Here is a 13444-nt window from a genome sequence, read left to right on the forward strand (position 1 = left end):
GAGAAATATCAATAACCTCAGATATGCAAATGACACCAGCCTTATGGCAGAAAGTGAAGAAGAACTAAAGAGCCTCTTGATGAAGGTGAAAGAGGAGAGTGAAAAAGTTGGCTTAAAACTCAACATTCAGAAAACTAAGATCATGGTATCTGGCCCCATCACTTCATGGCAAACAGATGGGGAAACAGTGGAAACAATGGCTGACTTTAATTTTCTGGGCTCCAAAATCACTGCAGATAGTGACTGCAGCCATGAAATTAAAAGATGCTTACTCCTTGGAAGGAAAGTTATGACCAACATAGACAGCATATTAAAAAGCAGAGACATTACTTTGTCCACAAAGGTCCATATAGTCAAGGCTACGGTTTTTCCAGTGGTCATGTATGGATGTGAGAGCTGGACTGTAAAGAAAGCTGAGCACTGAAGAATTGATGCTTTTGAACTGTGGTGTTGGAGAAGACTCTTGAGAGTCCCTTGGACTGCAAGGAAATCCAACCAGTCCATCCTAAAGGAGATCAGTCCTGGGTGTTCATTGGAAGGACAGATGTTCAAGCTGAACTCCAATACTTTGGCCACCTGATGCAAAAAGGCGACTCATTTGAAAAGACCCTGATGCTGGGAAAGTTAGAAGGCAGGAGGAGAAGGGGATGACAGAGGATGAGATGGTTGGATGGCATCACCGACTCAGTGGACATGGGTTTGGGTGGACTCCAGGAGTTGGTGATGGACAGGAAGGCCTGGTGTGCTGCGGTTCATGGGGTCACAAAGAGTCGGACACAACTGAGCCACTGAACTGAACTGAACCGCTACTAAGATCTGACGCAACCAAATAAATAAATTTAAAAAGAAAATAAAACAGCACTGTCCATTCTCTTTTTCACAAACTTCTTCCACAAGGAAAGCAAGGTGTACTTTGGTCTTCTAACATTGTAATTTCCTGAATTCCCCTTCTCAATACAACACCCTTCTGTTTTAGCAAGATAACAAAGAGTAAATACCTAACAAAATCTATAGGAAGGTGTGTTTATAATAAAAAACACCCCTGCCATTAAGATTTTAATGACTGTCATTATTATGGTTCAGGCAGAACAAAAACAAAATCCCAAGCACTCTTAAGACATTTCACTTGGCTGAGGAATGCCCTGGATAAGTCATTCCTTTTGCATGTGTAATGGTTAGAGTTGAGTTTGCTTAGCCATAAAATGGAATGCAGTGACAGACACAGAGATTTGGGTCCAAGTAGACATTACTCAGGAGTGTGTGTGTGTGTGTGTGTGTGAAGTTCTACGAAAATTTATCCTATGTATAGATTCATGCCCCATATCGATTCATGTAGCCACAACCCAAATCAGGATGCAAGACTATTCCTTCACCAGAAAGGCGTTCCCTGTTTCTACTCCTTTCCAACCGTCTTTTCCATCAGTGATTCTGATCTAAGTTTATGAAGCCACCATCTACTCAGTCACTCAGGTAGAACATACTTATTCTTCAGATGGGCTTCCCTGGTGGCTCAGTGGTAAAGAACCCACCTGCCAATGTAGGAGACATGGGTTTGATCCTTGGGTTGGGAAGATCCCCTGGAGGAGGAAACAGTAACCCACTCCAGTATTCTTGCCTGGAGAATCCCATGGACAGAGGAGCCTGGCAGGCACCACAAGGCCCTGCTGGCCACTTTAAGGATCTCTGTCTCCTTCTGAAGAGCAAAGTGAACTCCAAAATCCTGAAGGCTTTAGCACGGTGTGACATAACCAGATTACGTGGTAGCCACATGGGGAACTTGGAACAAGTGGGGAGCAGGGGTTCTCAGGACTTCACTGCCATCATGCACTCCAGGGGGGGATAGTGGTTTGGTGCCAAATAAAAGTTGATGGAAAGAAGATCTTATTTCAATCAACTCTTTTACTTTGTCTTCTCCCCAGCTTGGGCTTTTTCCAACTCATCTTCTAAGCTGTGGCTGAAGGGACTTCTCTGAAATGCCGCTGATGTCAGGTGAATTTAGGATAAAACCCAGATTCAACAAGACCCATACTGTACTTCTTCATTTGGCCCATCCCTACTTTCCAGCAGCCTCCCTCTGCCTCACTCTCTCCCCCGCCTCAATAAGCAATGTGATTTCCCTGGCAGGTCTAGATCAGGTCCCTGCATATGCCAAGCAAGCTCTGTAGAATTCAACAGGCATGGTGCCCCCTAGGTTTGTGCAGCATGGCTGCCCAGATCGAACTGAGATTTTCCAAAGCCTCATTCCCTGTCGCTGATGAATATGCAGAAGTCCTACCCCATGGTTATTAGCATCGAACAGGTTGACCAGTCTCAGCTGCTTCATACCAATCCAGCTAGAAGCGGCTCTGAACAAGACCCCGAAGTCACCGCATTAAGAAATTATTTTGGAAAAGGAGAGAGCACAGGATGGAGGGAAACACAGAAGCACAAAGGCACATGGATACATCACAGAGGGTGAACATCAAATGGGTTTCGACCTGAGGACTCTGATCTCCCTCCTTTTGTTCCAGTTTCTAAAGCTGAAGTTATAGGAATGCTTTTCTGGATGCCTGCATAACAAGACAGCCAGTCTCAAAGATAAGCTAGAGATGGGTTTTTTATATATATATAATCTTATTTTTGGCTGTGCTGGGTCTTCGTGACTGCATGGGCTTTTCTGTAGCTGCAACAAGCAGGGTCTACTCTCTAGCTGCAGTGCTCAGGCTTCTCATTTTGGGGGCTTGTCTTCTTGCGGAGCATGGGCTCTACGGCTCCTGGGTTCAGTAGCTGCAGTTCCCGGGCTCTAGTGCACAGGCTCAATAGTTGTGCGCACTGCCTTTGTTGTTCTGCAGCAAGTGGGATCTGCCCCGATCAGGGGTCGAACCCGTGTCTCCTGCATTGGCAGGAGGATTCTTTACAACTGTGCCACCAGGGAAGCCATTAATAGAGATGTTTTTTAAATGGCTACATAAGTGGCAAAGTGGGTAGAAACGATCACACACACACATACACCAAAATTTCATGAAGATGAAATCCAGTGGTAAAACTATCAGGATTGCCAGAAAGCTATTGTCTTGGCAGGGGGTGGGGTGGGGAGGGAGGCTAAAACATTCTACTCCCCCTTTGGTCCCATCACTCAAAAGAACAAACATTTTATAATCCAGGGGAGACCTCCACTCATCTGAGAATGAGCTGCTGTCCTCCAGCCCTAAGTCCATAAATAGCTTTTGCACATTCTGTTCAGTGACACCAAACGGAGACGAGGTCCCTCCTGGAGTGACATTCCATCCGGCCAGCACTCTCACCACATTCTCCTCTCCTTGGGAAGCAAACCGCTTCTCTGCTGTTTCCCCACTGTGTCCAATTACACTGCTCCCTTGCTAAATGAGCTCTTAGGCATTCAATACATTTTTAAGGAAATGGATCAGCATGATTATTCTGGGAAACACAAAGCTCACGAAGGAATAGGGCAAATTACAAATTTCAGGAAATATTGGTCTTTGCACATTAATCACACTAATAATATTACAAATGAGAGACGTAGATATTCACTTCCCTCTGTGCCTGACTTGCTTTGTTTGATCCCTTTGAAGCAAGTGAGCAGGGCATTGTTTTTATGTATTTAGTCCCCTCCTTGATTGTTTTCAATCATGGGTGCATGTTTAAAAATCAGAACAGAAAACTAGAAAGCGACACAACTTTTCCAATTAGCAGTCAAATCCTCAGAAAACATCATGATGGAAAATGGGAGGGCTATCAGAGACTGCAAGATACACGACACACACCACACTACTGTCTCATTCTAAGCCCATGGCAGCCATCCCCAATCAATTGCAGAATTCCAGCCTACAGAGATCACAGGTAGCCTCAAACCCGTTTTTCCACAAAGTACTTACCCACCAATTGGAATTGACTTCACCGTGACCCAGGTTTAAAGACAAAGCAAAGAAATTCTGGTGGGTGGAGTGCCCCCCCCCACCAAAGACACACAGTGAACAAGAGTCAAAGCCAAGTGAAAAAAATGAAAGTGTTAGTTGCTCAGTTGTTAGTCACTCAGTTGAGTTGGAAACAACAGACCCCATGGACTGTTGCCCACTTCTGTCCATGGAATTCTCCAGACAAAAATACTGGAGTGGGTAGCCATTCCCTTCTCTAGGGTATCTTCCTGACCCAGGGATCAAATCCTGCATTATAGGCAGATTCTTTACCATCTGAGCCACCAGGGAAACCCAAGTCCGACTCTTTGCAACTCCATGGACTATACAGCCCATGGAATTCTCCAGGCCAGAATACTGGAGTGGGTAGCCTTTCCCTTCTCCAAGGATCTTCACAACCCAGGGATCGAACCTAGGTCTCCTGCATTGCAAGTGGATTCTTTACTAGCTGAGCCACAAGGGAAACCCTCAGAGCCAAGAGGAAAAGTCAAGTCTTACTCCCCATCTAGTCCTCTTAAACTACACCTATAACAGGTACCCTCCCTGTCTTTGTAGAGCACCTGGGCAGAATTCCTTCCATGTTTATGGGACCTGTTAAGAATTCCATTTAAGGAAATGAGAAGAGCCATAGGGGAGTCTCATCAATGAGTTTGAGCATGGACACCTCCACTTACAACTTCATATTTCCACAACACACACACACACACACACCCCACTACACCATACCACATTTCCATCTGCAAACCTGTTCCACCTTTTGTGCATGGCTGTATCCTTCCCAAGTCTCACATTTCAATTTTAATTACTACTGTTCCAAAATATCCTTCCACACCAACTTATCTAAACAGATGCTCACTCATTGGTTTCTATCTTAATACTCTATGTTATGGTCAGCGTGGACTACGAGTGGTAGCTCATATAACTATTCACTAGTTTTACCAGTTCACTATTCCTCCTCCCTGGACTGCATGCTCCAGAATGTCAGAGGACCAGCTCTGCTTCCCCTCCACCAACATTCGATGGAAGTCAGCACAGGACCACGTCAGTGAATGAATGATCAACACTGCCCTTTCTAGAAGTATCTCACCCTCATGTTTTTGTTCTGTCTCTTTGTCCTAGTCACGTCCACATCAAAGGATATCCTTGGGTAACACCTGCCAGGGGAGGGGGCTCAGGTGTGCAGTCCTTCCCTTATGGTGGCACCTAAGATATTTGCTCTATCAAGCAGATAAAAGTCCCTTTTGATTGTTGAAGTAAAGAAAGTAAACGTCTAACCTCAGCTCTGTCATCAGACCTCCCTAAGCTTCCACCCACTTCCGCTAGCCAGTGGAAAGTGGTGAAGGGCTTCCCTGGTGGCTCAGACAGTAAAGAATCCGCCTGCAAATGCAGGAGACCCAGGTTCAATCCCTGGGGTTGGGAAGGTTCCCTGGAGAAGGGAAATGGCTACCCACTCCAGTTTTCTTGCTTGGAGAATCCCGTGGACAGAGGAGCCTGGCAGGCTACAGTCCATGGGGTCGCAAAGCATCGGACACGGCTGAGTGACTAACACTTTCACCTTCATATTAAGAAGAAAAGTTCTAGACTGGGGTAGCCTGAGCTTCAGTTCTGAGCTTTCCACCGAATGACAGTGCAATCAGGTCCATTTGTTAAGCTTCAATTCCCTTATCTGTAGAGTAGAAACAATAAGAGTATTTTTCTGACACTGTTATAATTATTAAACAAGTTAATATACATAAAGTACCAGGTACCTAGTGAGTGTTCAACAGATATCAGTGACTATTGTTAATTTTTAAAGGTTAAAAAGACTCATTTCAATCACTAATTTATTGAATTTATCTCCTCAATGCTCCTAGCATTTTGTTTTTGCAAAGGGAAAAGCTATTTGAACACCATTATAAAGTCTTTTGTGGAGTGGATAAGGTAAAATATATTTATTATTATCTATAATTTCCTAGTATTATTTCCATCATATACGTGTAATCTTGACTTAAAAGGAGATTCATAGTCAAGTGCACACTGAATAGAGGGGAAATTTTTGTTGTGTTAAACTACCAAAGGAGAATCATGTCTTTTGTTTTTCTTTAAAATAAGGATTTAGATCATATTCATAGGATCAAATAATACTCCAAAACATGCAATAGGCTACAGGCAATATTCAATCCGATGAAAATTTTCCACTTTTAATTTAAAGACCACCAACTTTAAAATGGATATATTCTATAATTAAAGCTATCCATTTTTTCAACACTGGAAGGATGTTTTCCTTCAGCATAATAATTACAAGTAAAGAAAATCTTTCTGTTTTTTTTTTTCCCATGAAGTCTTGAAAATCTGGAAGGAAACCAATATTTACATTTGGGTTCGTATTTTGCATTAAATTCATATACATATTAAATTTCTTCTGGCTCTTCTACAGAAGAGTACGATTAGCTCACGCTCCATTTTCAGACATGCAAAAAAAGCAAATAACAACTTATCTCTTTTTATAGCTGCTCATAAAGCAAAATCCATTCTTGTCTGTATGACTTAACCCTTACAAGCACCAGAAGGAGCTGTCCCCTTGGTCTTATCTCCAGACTCACAGAGAGAAAGGTAGGGTGGAACCAGTGAGACCTACATGAAGGGAAAATAAGATGAAGGGAAGTCCTTAAAGACCCAGCACCAGGAGAGCTGGGGTCTCTACATCTCGTGCATCGTAAGTGTGTTGAAATCACCAGAAAACATGGAGACCATCTAAGTGCTAGTCACTTAGTCACGTGTGACTCTTTGTGACCCCAAAGACTGTAGCCTTCCAGGCTCCTCTGTTCATGGAATTCTCCAGGCAAGAATACTGGAATTCCCTTCTCCAGGGGATCTTCCCAACCCAGGGATTGAACCTGGGTCTCCTGCATTGCGGGGGGATTCTTTACTGTCTGAGCCAAGAAAGTATTTTAGAATCACAGGAGAGCACGGAGACCATCCAAGGCGATGTATTTTCCTTGGAGAAAGAGCTTAGCTTTTGATTTTTGTTCTCTGTTTAGCAGCTAAGGCAACTCTGTGAGCTTTACAAATGGCCTCTTAGGCTAGAGAATGACACTCTGGTCTCTGGGGTAAAAGGTAAGGAGATGTCATTTATCTTAACTACCTCTCAGAGGCTGACGCTTCAGCACAACCTGGCCTGTCACTAGGATGGGCCAAAGAGGCATCTATTCTGCATGTCACATCTCCCCATGCCCTGGAAAAGCTGTGGGGCAAAGATGTATGCATCATTTAAAATAAATGCCAATCACTTTACCTCTGCTTATATTAAGCAGACAGTCCAAAAGGTTTGTGTGTATGCATGACAAATACACTGGTGAAGGACTGTTACAATTGGTAACCACACAGCTATTCTGTGTCACAAGACAGACAGACCTTTGGAGGTGGCTCCTGCAGCTACTCTTAAAAGAATTGATTCACAGTTCTAATGAGGTGGATGAAACTGGAGCCTATTATACAGAATGAAGAAAGCCAGAAAGAAAAACACCAATACAGTATACTAACACATATATATGGTATTTAGTCAATCGGTAAAGATAACCCTGTATGCGAGACATCAAAAGAGACACAGATAAATAGAACAGTATTATGGACTCTGTGGGAGAGGGACAGGGTGGGAGGACATGGGAGAATGGCATTGAAGCATGTAAATTATCATATGTGAAATGAATTGCCAGTCCAGGTTCAACACATGATACAGGGTACTTGGGGCTGGTGCACCGGGATGACCCGGAGGGATGGGATGGGGATGGAGGTGGAAGGGGGGTTCTGGAAGGGGGAAACATGTACACCCATGATGGATTCATGGCAAAACAAATACAATATTGTAAAGTTAAAAAATAGAAAATAAACTAATTAAAAAAAAAAAAAAAGAATTGATTCTTTAATATTCCCATGCCCCTACCCAAAGTGGTTTCCTGATTCGTGGCCATGAGAAGGCTGCTCCATTTTCTGAATAAATACTCCTTCCAGGCAAGGAAAAGCATGAAGGAGGAAGGGAGGTGGCAAGGAGGCTTGCACCAGCTTGGTAAAGCTTCCGGCAGACTTTCCTGGAGAAGGAAATGGCAACCCACTCCAGTATTCTTGCCTGGAGAATCCCATGGGCAGAGGAGCCTGGGGGACTACAGTCCATGGTGTCACAAAGAGTTGGACACGACTGAGCAACTAAACAACAACCCCAATCTGCAGACTTCACTTATGAACCATTCGTTCCATGGCCACCTCCAATTGCAAAACATCCTGGGAAACCAAAGTTTGTCACTGTTGTTTTCTCTTAAACAGAAACATTGTCATATCCAACCAAAGCAGAAAAGTGGAGAATGCACATGGCGAGAACAATGGTTCTCAAAATATGGTCCCCAGACCAGCACCGTCAGCATCACCTGAGAACATCTGGAAAATTCAAATTCCAAAAGTTCTGGGGCTGGGACCCTCCTGGCAGTCCAGTGGCTAAGACCCTGAGCTCCCAATGCAGGAGGCCCAGGTTCCATCCATGGTCAGGGGACTAGATCCCACACGAAGCAACTAAAGATGCCACAGTGAAGAGCGAAGTCCCCACGAGCCACAACTAAGACACAGCGCCGCCAAATGAATGAACAAAGACACATAAATATTAAAAGCTCTGGGGCTATGTTTTAAGAGAGCCTTTAGGGTATCTGGATTGACACAGGTTTGAGGAGGGCTGGGGTTCAAAACTGAGAGTGTCCACAGCAGACAGGCATAGGAGACAATAATCATATCATATTACTCTTTCAGTTGTTGAACTCTCGGGAGGATTATCTCATTCCCACGTTAAAGATAAGAAAAGTGAATGTGAAGACTCACAGCTGACAAGTGAATAGAAAATGATAACATTTCACCTTATACAAACCACTTAATAGGTTAATGAAGAAAATGTCTTGGAGGCTAGCACTCTTAGTGAGTCATTCTTTAGACAGTTGAAAGGGGGGCTGATGAAATGAGAGTTTTCCATGTGGGTCATGGTAAAGAACCCGCCTGCCAATGCAGGAGACATGGGTTCAATCCCTGGGTCAGGAAGATCCCCTGGAGGAGTGCAAGGCAGCCCACTCCAGTACTTTGGCCTGGAGAATCCCATGGACAGAGGAGCCTTGCGGGCTAGTCTACAGGGTCACAAAGAGTCGAACACCACTGAAGCAACTTAGCATGCACGCACAGATGACCTTGGGAGATGCATTCCTTTCTGAACCTCAGTTTTAGTATGTTTAGTAGAAAATACCTCAAAAGCTTCCCTCTACATTACTGAGAATTTCTCTGAAATACTACATTACATGAAGACTTTTGCACTCTTTGGAAAGAAGAACTTACAGGAATTTAAGTCATTTTTAACATTCTCAGTATAATGATCACCCAATGATTCTAAGAATTTCAGAAAAAGATTGTATTAAGATCTCAAACGGTTAATTACTCCATAAAATATCCAAAGAGCATGGCCCATGTGTTTCAGTTAGTTCCTCAGAGTCCTTCGCATAAAATCACAAGACAAACTTGGTCAGAAATGTGGTACCCTGGATTCGTACCCAGCGATGCCTCCTAGGCTAATAGGAACTTTCGCTTTCTGACATTATCCATTTTGCTAAAGCTGGTTATGATTCCCCACACATTACTTGAAAACCAATTTCATTCAAGACAAAAGAGTGTGAGCAGGGTATTACATTTTATGCCTAAATTATGCAAATTTGGTGGAGTTATATTGTATTGTGAGCAATTCCCTTTCTTCCAGTTTTCATTGTAGCATCAGTTAAAGTAAATTTCACTATCCTCATTTGCAAAAGGTGAATACTTTCTATTTTAACACCCTGGAGGAAAAGACTGATTTTTAATGAGCAGTTATCTAATATAAAAATCTCTTACATATATTACTGACATCACCCCAAGTATTAAATGTACATTCCAGATAGGGTTGATCTTGATTCAATTAATCCTTGGAGAAAGGGCTTCACAACCAAGCTCTGTCTGTTGCAAAGACAAGCCAGGAGGTGAGATAGAGGAGATGTGGGCTGAGTTCCTATGGACATCAAGGTATGTGCAGGTATTTGTTCCAAGCTTTTAGAACAAGCGCACTAATTTTTTTTTTTTTTCCACCACACTCCCCTAGCTCAACAGCAGGCAATGGGGCTGTGTCTTATTCCTTCCATTTTTAAGATCCCTTTCAAACTCTTCCACTTTCTGCCTCCCACAGCTCATCACTTCCCAGGAGGGAAGAGGCATGTGGAGGAGACTGGGGACAGGCCAACCTTTCTGGAGTGGGAGACTCCTTTGCTTTTGACCTCGCCACACGATGGTATCCTAGTTCCCTGACTAGGGAATCGAATCCATCCCACCCCACCCCACACCCCATAGAAACCCAGAGTCTTAACCATCAGACCACCAGAGAAGTCCCTGAAGTGGGAGACTCCTGATCATGCTTGTCCACTGACCAATGCTGTCATCTTCATGTACAGGCCACTATGCTGACCTTCACATCTCTTTTCAGAGTAAATGGTGCACATAAAGCAGGAATAATTGGACCTAGCAGGTGAGCCATTTAATATTTCCTAGGGTGTAACGAACATCAATTGCAGTGACTTTGAAAAATAGGGCTTTATTTTTCTCATGTAAGTCTAGCACCTTCCTTCTCCAAGTGTGGGCTGTAGACCAGGAGCATCAGCGCTGTGTGAAATTTTGATTAGAACACAAAGTCTTACATCCCATCTCAGACTTACTAAACAAGAATGTATGGAGCTAAGGACAAGCAACCTGTGCTTTAATGAAAGCTTTCAAGTGATTCTTATGTGCACCAAGTTAGAGAAGATCTCATCTGGAAGAAGGTGGTTGCTGTGGCAGAGGTGGTGTATCTGTGGTTCCCTTCACATTTCCTCAAGGTCAGAAAATGATTGCCACAGCTCCAGTCATCACTTCTCTGTTCCGGGCAGGGAGAAGGAGGAAAGGAAACAGGCATACTATTGTTGTTCAACCCTTTTCATCATGTTTTTGTCTCCAGAAAGTTTTAAGAGAGTTGAGGATAGAAAAAATACTGGCTTCTCAGCCTCTATAGAAGCCATCTATAGAAGATGAAGTAGAAGCAGCTTGGAAATTTCAACTTGGTAACTTGCAGTTTTGCCACATGTGGGCAGCAAGAACTTAGAAGAGTTATTTTATAGCATCCACATTGGTATTTTTAAAAGAAATATCTCTCCCCTCTGAAACGTACATATCCATCAGGATGTTCAGTCTGCTATTTGGAACACAACTTGCTTGATATCAGTATATCTTAAGTCAGTCCTTGTCTTTCACTATATACTCTTTTGTGCATCTTGAATTTGGTGCATGGAATTCCTTATTAGAAAGCCAAGAGGGAACATCAAAAGAGAAGGACCACTATTCCCATTATTACAGAGAATAAGGGAAGTAAATTAATTCTCATATATTTCATTTAAGCTCATACTAGTGAATAACAGAAAAATTTGGAGTGACACATTAGTGTCACTGATATTATATAATAAACCATCTTGGAAAACGCACCTGTGTTTTCATTTTGTTTGATGCAGGAAACCTTAAGTTGTGGCTCTCCAAGTATAATCTGGGCAGCTGAACTGTTTAAAACACAAGGCAGATCTCTATTAAGAAAATTTACCCAGAGATTTAGTATATTCAAGTAACCTTACTGATAATCAGAGAAATTCAAATCAAGCAGCAATGAAATAGTTCTTATTAGCAAAATGTTAAAGTAATTATAATATCCATGATGGGTTGGGAACTAGAGAAACTAGTAATTATATCCTTTGCTAGTGGTTTTATAAATTGGTATGAAAAGCAAGTTGGAAATATATATATATCAACAGCCATGTAAAATATTCTCTTTTCCATGATCCTGTTAATTGCTTGTCTAGGAATCTGGTCTGAAGAAAGGATCTTAAATAAAGGGGAAAATGCTCATTGGAACATTATTTAGAATAAAAACAGTAAAATATAATTCTCCCTAACAGAACAGCAATTCAACATTTTATAGTTTTATATAGACAGACAGACAGACACACACACACACACACACACACACACACACTCAAGGAAGTATTTGAGTTTTTTTAAATTATGGTTAGAGAAACTAGACCACTAGGTACCTATGAGACAATATTCCATTTTTTAAAAAATCAAAAATTCATATTGATTGTGATAGAAGCCATATAAATTAAAGAATGCATGGAAAGGGATACACCACAAATTTAATGCTGATTGTATTATGGTAAATATTTTTCTTTTCTTCATAATTTTCAACTAGAGGCCTAGTAACAGTGCCATGTTACTTTTTCAGTGAAAAATGCATTTCTACTAAAAACACACAAGAAATCATTTTAAATCTCTTGGAAGAAATAGCTCTTTAAACATAGTTTATGACTACAATAAAAGTCTTTGGGGAATTCTGATTGTGTTTTGGTTGATCAAAAGATCTTATTGGTTAAGAAAAAGAAAATGAACAATATGAATTACAAACGATCAAGGAATCACAAGTCAGTATAATCTACACAGTTGATGGACTCCAGGGGACAACAAAGATCAAGTTTAAGTCCATTTTCTGTCTCTTTTCAATCCTTCAAGTGTCAGCAGAGTGTTCTAAACCCAGCAGGCCCAGGTTAACTGAGTCTAAAAGGATAAAGGAGTAGGGCTCACATCTGTGTTAGAGGTGGGAAGTGAAAGAAACAGCCCCGTTTCTTAGCACAATTCTTTTAGTCCTAGGAAGACAAAGGAAGAAATGCTCATGAACTTGTACCAGTTAATTAGCACTTCAGGAAAGTAAACTAGGGAATTCCCTGGCAGTCCAGTGGTTAGGGAGTTGGTGTTTTCCCTGTCGAGGGTCCAGGTTCAACTCCTGGTCCTGGAACTAAGATCCCACAAGCCACACGGCCACCCTCCCCATCCCCCCAAAAGTAAACTGAATGTATGTATTATATGTGTACAGACACAAGACAGACACATGACAGATATATAAATACACTTATATATACATATAGAAATATATAGACAGAAATATTTACAGGTAAATATAGAGATGGGCTTCCCAATGAGTCAAATAAGCTGTGGGGAATCATTACTGAACCTACCCATGGAAGACCAACACTGCTAATCTGCATCATCAAGGTCCCTTTAATCTTGCCAAACTCCCCTTCTATGTAAATTGGGCCTAAGACATGTTCTGGGCTTCCCAGGTGGCTCAGCAGTAAAGAGTTCACCTGCCAATGTAGGAGATGTGGGTTCGATCCCTGGGTGGGGAAGATCCCCTGGAGAAGCAAATGGCAACCCACTCCAGTCTTCTTGCCTGGGAAATTCCATGGACAGAGGAGGCTGGCAGGATACAGTCCGTGGGGTCGCAGAAGAGTCCAACAGGAGGCAGAGAGATATTACTGGGCACACATAGTATTGGACACCAATTACACATTCAGGTTTTCTGCCAAGAACTTTCCATGCATTATCATGATCCTTTTACAGATAAAGGAATTCAGAGGTCAAGAAATGAT

General features: G+C 42.3%; 1 protein-coding gene across 5 annotated transcripts in view; it reads right to left on the reverse strand.

The window, feature by feature from the left end:
* LOC145531678 (uncharacterized) overlaps positions 1-13444 on the reverse strand; it is a 468005-nt gene that overhangs the window by 446058 nt on the left and 8503 nt on the right. For 2 of the 5 annotated variants that reach the window (XR_014072653.1, XR_014072652.1), the window contains exon 2: positions 11454-11524. The exons of 2 other annotated variants lie outside the window; for them this stretch is intronic. The gene's annotated coding sequence lies outside the window, so the exon portion shown is untranslated. Of the gene's footprint in view, positions 1-11453; positions 11525-13159; positions 13331-13444 lie in introns of all 5 variants that reach the window. One more of the 5 variants, XR_014072658.1, reaches the window with a different exon arrangement.

Source organism: Giraffa tippelskirchi, chromosome 13 (assembly GCF_054371585.1).
Source record: "Giraffa tippelskirchi isolate mGirTip1 chromosome 13, T2T-mGirTip1v1.2.pri, whole genome shotgun sequence".
In the NCBI taxonomy this organism is placed as follows: domain Eukaryota; kingdom Metazoa; phylum Chordata; class Mammalia; order Artiodactyla; family Giraffidae; genus Giraffa; species Giraffa tippelskirchi.